Here is a 7,156-nt window from a genome sequence, read left to right on the forward strand (position 1 = left end):
GGATGGTGACATGTGGCGGATGGCCGGCCCGGTCTCGGGATTCAGGGACCCCTGGTTCCTAATACACCGACAGTGGCGATAGGGTGGCAGCTCAGATCCAATCGAGAGGGAAGGGTAGAATGGAGGCGGTGATGTGGGGAAGAAGATGATGAAGAGATGAGAGAGGGTGGATCGATCCTGACTGTCCGTTATTAATCCAATGATAAAAAAAAACAATCACAAGCTAAATAAAAAGATATATAAATACAACTCTCTTCTCAATTAGCTCTCTTTCCCGCCAAACGCGACCGCGTCCGGGTTCCTTCCACGATCGCGACCACCGCCTCTTACCCCGCTAGTCCCCAACTGAAAACCTAGCGCCAACTTGCCACCGCCACGCCTCCGTGAGACTGCGCCAGCAACTCACCGCAATGCTGATCTTCTCCACCCTCGCTGCGCGCATCGGCACTGACCCCGCGCCCACGCGGTGGAGCCCTTACGCCCGCCCCCCGCATCGGCGGCGGCGGTACCAAGCCCTCCCGCCCGCACCCTCTGGATCGGGTCGCCGTGTCGGGAGGGCCAGTCGCGTCTGATGCCACTGCAGCCCCCTGCACGGCAGCTCTGTGAATGCGAGATGACAAATCCTAAGTCGAAGCGAAGCCGACTGTGGGAGACGAGACACCGACCTTTGAGAAAACGCGCCCCGGTGGCGGTGGCGGTGGCTTCATCTTCCTCTACGCCCTCGCTGGACATACGGAGGTGCGTGCTGCCTTGCTACTGCAAGTTTGTGCTATCATCATGATCGGGCCCCAATTTGGACATTGTTTTGTGGGAATTCTGCGACATGTTACTGATGATGCAATAGGGTTTTAAAAAATGACGCAAAGGAATTTTGGCCGAGTAGTTGTGAAGCTGTGATGGTTTCTTAGGGTTATCATGGAATACCACGGGCTATCAGTGGGATCTCTCTGCCGCTGGGTTCAGAAAAGCTCTGCTCCGGTAGCGTCGACAGATCTGTTCGTGTCTAGGACTACAACTCCGGCAAGGTAGCTCGGCTCTCGGCTCGTGGCAATCTCATCTGACTTGTTATGCACGGTTCAACTTGGGTTTACATCAACCTCGATTCATCCAATGCTTAGGTGGTTGATGCCCTACCCCCTGTGTCACCAATTGGCAATATGGGATTTCTTCTTATTGCTTAATGGTGGTTGATGTGTCGGTCGGTACAAATTGGATTATCTGTCGTGTGTCTACAGTTATCGACATGTTGGTTGGGCTGATTGCTCTTGGAGGCTGTTCACTTGCGTCAGTGATCAGTGTGCCCAGGATCAGTTAGGGAATCCATATGGCTGGTTTGCTAACAAGCAAGGGGCTCTCCGAGATTACAGTTGTCTCATTTGCAGATGATCATGCATTTTTGTAAGAAAAAATGTGTAGTGAGAAAGAAAGAGAAAAAGTTAAAAAAGGTACACAAAAGGGGGAAAAGATATTGAGAGAAATGAGCATATTTTTCTAGTTTCAAAAGAGGAGGAAAAGAGAAGATCTTCATGTAGAAGACAAAAAAAAAAATACAATTCTAATCTGTTATGGCATTGCCTTTTTGTTCTTAATGCTTCTGCTCTGCAATAGTGTGTTCATGTCATCAAGATGGGAGGCAAGGTTGACCCATGACCCGTGGATGTTTATTGGAATCCCGAAGTCCGTTGAGGCGATATTCTGATTTCCTGGATTCTAGTGGGAGCACACGTTGATTTTGTGTAATATATGGCGATGCTAGATTGAGGGCTGAACTGTTGATTTTGATTGGTACAAGGCATGGAGCACACAGACAGGGATGAAACTAAGTCTTCAGGGGCCTTCTGGGCTGGTTTGTTCCATGACTATCAAGAATGAGATGCTGTTTGCCGGTACGGGGGATGGTTGCATCATGGCCACTGAGGATTGATTTTACTCTCTATCTCGGCAACAAACCTTTACTCTGGCTCACTTGACAAGACCATCAAAGTAAGGATTTTTTTCAAGATTTCACTCACATTAACCACTGAATTTTACGCTGATACTGATTTATTCTTTCTTTTTATCAGGTATGGGACCTTACAACCCTGCAGTGCGTCCAAACACTCTCTGAGCATAAAGCTGCTGTAACATCTGTGCTTTATTGGGATCAAATGTTACTAGTTTGCTCGCTGGACAAGACTGTAAAGGTCTGGACTCTTTCAGAGTCTGGAAGTCTTCAAGTGAAATATACCCACGCTGAGGAACATGCGAGTACTGCACTCCTGCTTCTCTTGCTCTGCAAACTGTTTTTTAGTAAATAGTTATGGGTTTATGGCATCACATTTTTAGGTGTAATAACTAAATTGTACTATTAATGTTTAGAATTAAGTAGCAACCTTTGCTTTTTCAGTTTTTTGCTTACTTTAGTGCTTGGCTGAGCTATCTTTATTCTGCTGAATGTGGGTACTGGCCGAAGTTCAGCGAAGAAAAACGATAGCACGTGAACAATCATGTTTAGTTTATTTCACCAATCAATGAATTTTATGTATATAAGCGCAGTGTTTATTACTTCTCTGTTCCTGTCTTTCATACATCGATTTTGTTTTATGTGCGCTACTGTGTTGATCTGCTTCTGTCTGTTCTCAAGTCCCACACAGAGCTTCTGTACTAGCAATCACTTATCAAGTGGAAGATCTTTGCTCATAGTTGTTTTGTTGGCGCAATTAGTGTTCTTATGTCCTTGCTGTCAGCTTCATGTTAATTGTTAGGGCTCCATCTTCATCCAGCCAAGCAATAATCCATACATACGGTCTGTGAATAAGGTGTAATATAGCATGCTGGAACCTTACCATATAGTTTCTTCTTCTATATCATATTGAGAAATGACAAGGATGGTATATGGGAGATAGTTTGTCTGGTGGGTCTTCTTGGTCAACTCATGTTGTTCTTTTATCTGGTGAACTGGGAACCTCAGTGATTAAAGTTTTTGTATACTGGTCAAAGCCTTATTGGTTGATATCTTCAGATGGTTGCAGTATCAGTCTGCTCAGTTCATCTATTTGTCTTGAAAAGTATTGAGTATCTTAGAACTGAGAAAACGACTGATTGAAGTAAATGCAGTCTGCCTCAGAATGATGCTTGTAGCAAGAACTTACGAAATTGCCCTGATGCTTTATTCTGAATCTCGGATATTGTTCTGGATTGTTTGTCGAGTGTTGTATTCATTTTTCTAGTCTCTACATCTAGATGTCTAACTGTCTCCTCGTTGTATTATTATTTTCTGGTTAGTACTCTATACTTGGAGCAAGTTCAAACAATCAGTTTTAGAAGTTTTGTATGATGGCCTTAGTCTCAGAGCAACTGCTGATTTGTGATGGTGCTTGGTCAAGGAAATCACACTCCTATACAAGTGTAATGAGAGTTTCTCAGTGTCCTGTTATTTTCCTCACAATTTAATTGCATTAGAATGGCTTGTTTCTGAGCTTCCTACTCGCTACGGTTTTCTGTTGTTTCGCTGTCACTAAAACCTTCCCCTTCTGTTGCAGGGTTTGCGTACTCTCTTTGGCATGCACCGTGTAGGGAAGACGCCTGTCATGGGCTGAAAATACCGTCGCGCTGGTGCACTGTAGCAGTAGGTTAGGGATAAGATTCGTGGTTAGGGATCAGATTCGATTGAGAGATTTTCTTCGGTGTCGCTAAAAGTTCACGCAACCCTTTATATGCTACTGCATGTGTCAGACCTATTTGATAGAGTTTCTTCTAATTTAATTTTCTAGAGAAAATATTTTAAAAATAATAATTCTGTGTCTGAAAATAATTCTCTACAGGAAATTTTATAAAGGAAGTGAGTCTTTGTAAGAAGTGAATAAGGGGAAGTTATTTTTTTTAGCTTCTAACATCTAATTTATTTTAAGGAATTACTCATACGAATTTCACTTAGAGTTAAAACTGAAAACTATTATTTGACAAAACTTTCCTGGTTCTACTCAGTAAGCTGCTCTGAGAGCTTTGCTAAACAGGCCCAATAATATATAGGTCTGGATCCACATATTATTGACACATTAAGAAATTGGATGAATTTTCAGTGGCACTCGAGGAATTTATTCAATTAGATTAGATAGAGATAAAATCTATTAGTTAGTATTATAGATAAGATTTGTTAGATTATATTATTAGTGACGACTCCTATATAGGGCGCAACATCCATTGTAAGCTAGAAAAGAAATAGATCTAGTTCTCAGTCACCTTTTCTAGTCTCCTCTGATATTTTGTCTCCTCAATCTATGATCTAATCCCTTCTCTAGCAGCCAACGTCGTCTATCTATCCTCTCAGCGGATATTTAACTTAACATTTGGTATTAGAGATGTCAAATTCCGAATTCAGCGAGGGTTCAATTGCTCAAACCATAGAGGGATTACAACAAACAACATCATGGTCGCCACCGTAGCTCGAGGACGAGTTGTCTTGTAAGAGGGGTGAAACTGTTATAGGCTAAAATACTATAGCACCGCATGCACTGTAGCAGAAGATTAGGAATAAGATTAGTTGTTAAATATTAGATTAGATTAGATAAAGATAAGATATATTAGTTAGTCTTAAAAATAAAATTTATTAGCTTATATTATTAAGATCGGCATCTATATAAAGGATGATACAGTACCCATTATAAGTAAGAATAAAAATAGATCTAGTTTCCAGTCCCTTTTTAATTTTCTTCGATATTTTGTCTCTCTCATTTATAATATAATTCCTTCTTTAACAATCGACACCACTAACTATGGAAGGAAATTCTGTGAGACCTGGTCTTACAGAAAGATCCTCATCTCTGCGTGACACGTATCCTGTACTTCTCTCACATATATTCAATCAGACCGTTGGATCCAGAACGAACGGTGTAGATCAGGATCTCACGGAAGCCTTTCTGCAGAGGGTCTCATATAATTTTTTTCCACTAACTATCCTCCTCGCGGATATTTACCCTATCAACGCCAATTCTCTTCTGCTCCCACGATAACAGCAGCTGCATCCGCCTGCTCAACCTGCCATCGTAAGCGCATGAAAAGATCTGTATGTTGCATCACAGAATAAATTGGCCTAACTGACAGGAGTTCCATTTTTTTTTTAAGGAAAACAGCGGGGAGACCACTTACATTGTTTCCAGATCTCTCAGGCAGAGATGGAGAAAACTTCCATGAAGAATGGATGTTGGAAATTCATCCTTGCTTATTGTATCATGTCAAAGAAATTGCCTGAAAGATGTTATATGGTTCATGTCGCAGTTCAACATCTTATGCTGAAGGGGCATAAAAAAAGAGATGGTAAGTGGTCTCTTCTGTCCTTAGATTACAAAGCACACGGGTGTAATAATTGTCTTCAATTATAAGGTATTTCCTTTTTAACAGATTTTTGGAGTTGAGCCAATCCCTGAAAAGTAGCTAGATGAATACCTTGATCTTCTTCGCAACTTTACTTTCCATATCCATCTATATGGCACTGGGGCAACCAGGTCTATAAAAGTTAGCCTCTAGAATTTACAAGAATTCCCCAGGTGTAGATCCAGCTATCACACATACGCACGGCCCGACAGCACTCCTCTGAAAATAGGATTTTTTTTAAAAAAATAGCTACAATTTTTTTTAAAATATTTTATAAAAATAGATAAAATTCAGTTTTATTGATTGATTTCCTCGTTAAAAACCTTTCTACTAAAAGGAAAAAATAGTACAACCTATGCTCTGAAAATTACATGATTTCATCAGAAATTCTAGATTTATTTCTTGCAACATTTAATATGCTTCCTCAAATACCATGTTTTACTTGTAGACCTGCCACATAATTCATGGTTGTATATATTATACTTAGCAAATTTTACCTTTTTTCTGTTTATTTCTCTAAACATCTTCTCAAAATGTTGTCATACAGATGACCATGCACGCAAGTTCTCGACGTTTTGATCCATGAATAGAAATATAGAATTGATTTGTTGAAGTGTGCAAGTGGCTATTGGCTAGCAAGTAGAAAAGGATAGATGGGTGGCCGATAGGTAGGTGGTGGGTCGCTTTCCAAAAATAAAGAAAAATTATATAAAAAATAGAAATATTAGAGACAAATAATCTCTACTACTTAAAAAATATGTAATGGCTATCGTTCCAAGACAAGCAAGACATCCTACCCTCCCACGTCTTGCCTAGGCCCACTCGCCTCTCTTTTTTCTCCCTTCGGGTCGTGGTAGCCCAAGATGGCCTGGCCGCCCCTCCTGTTTTGTTTCCTCCTTCTCACCCGGTTCGGGCCGGCATCCCCTTCCCATCTCTCCCTCTACGCTCCCAAGCCGCCATGGTCGATCCCCTTTTCTTTCGTTCAAATTAGTGGCGCCTCTATCTCTTTCCCCTAACCAAATCTAAATCCCCCTCTCTGTCCTTATCTCTATCCCAAATTGGTTTGAGTAGAAGAGAATAAGAGTCCAACCAAAATTCGTGGCGAAAATCGAAACGGATTTGAAATCAGGATCAAGCTTTATCTCCACGGGAGTGCTCTATCCGCCGCCTATATAAAGGGGGAGGGGGTCGGCCGGCAGGGAGGGATTTATTCGAGGTGGCCGAAGCTATGCGCTTGTGTTCCATCGCCATTTCCACTGGATTCCGTCGCCATCGTGTGAACTCGCCGGCGTCGGCGCTGTTGAGTTGCCGACTGTTCTTCTTTGCTTATGCACTATGGTTCCTCCTACATGCTTCGTCGAAGGTAGGGCCTAGCTCGGGTACTCTCTTCAATCTATTTCATCTTAGCCCCTTTTTCTACTTCTTCCAGATGATCTGCTGAAGGTTGAGCCGATGGCTCACCGCCATGCTGCACCTCGTTGTGCTGGTGCGGCGGTGGCCTAGTGTTGCGATTCATTGCTGGAGTGAGCTCCCATGTTTTTCATGGTGGTTTTGTTTTGCTGAATAGGTTGAGCTCCGGTCGGCGCTTGCGCTGTGGCCGTGCGAGTGTGCATGCTCTGACGTGCTCTCACGTTCCAAATTCTTAATCACGCAATTAAGCATAATCATGCTTTTTAAGCATTATGTTTAATTTTCTGTAATTATAATTCAGAATATTAATGCAATTCGTTTGAAATCATTTGGATGAGAGAAAGAAATCTGGGAGATAAAAGAATTGAATTCGCAGCGAAAATGGACACTTTTC

The 7,156-nt window shown here is 42.0% G+C and overlaps 1 pseudogene; it reads left to right on the forward strand.

Moving 5' to 3' along the window:
• The first annotated feature begins 410 nt into the window (after window positions 1-410).
• On the forward strand, window positions 411-5,028 carry LOC133902427 (zinc finger CCCH domain-containing protein 17-like; annotated as a pseudogene).
• Window positions 5,029-7,156: the final 2,128 nt, after the last annotated feature.

The sequence above is a fragment of the Phragmites australis genome, chromosome 2 (genome assembly GCF_958298935.1).
Source record: "Phragmites australis chromosome 2, lpPhrAust1.1, whole genome shotgun sequence".
NCBI classification, from domain to species: domain Eukaryota; kingdom Viridiplantae; phylum Streptophyta; class Magnoliopsida; order Poales; family Poaceae; genus Phragmites; species Phragmites australis.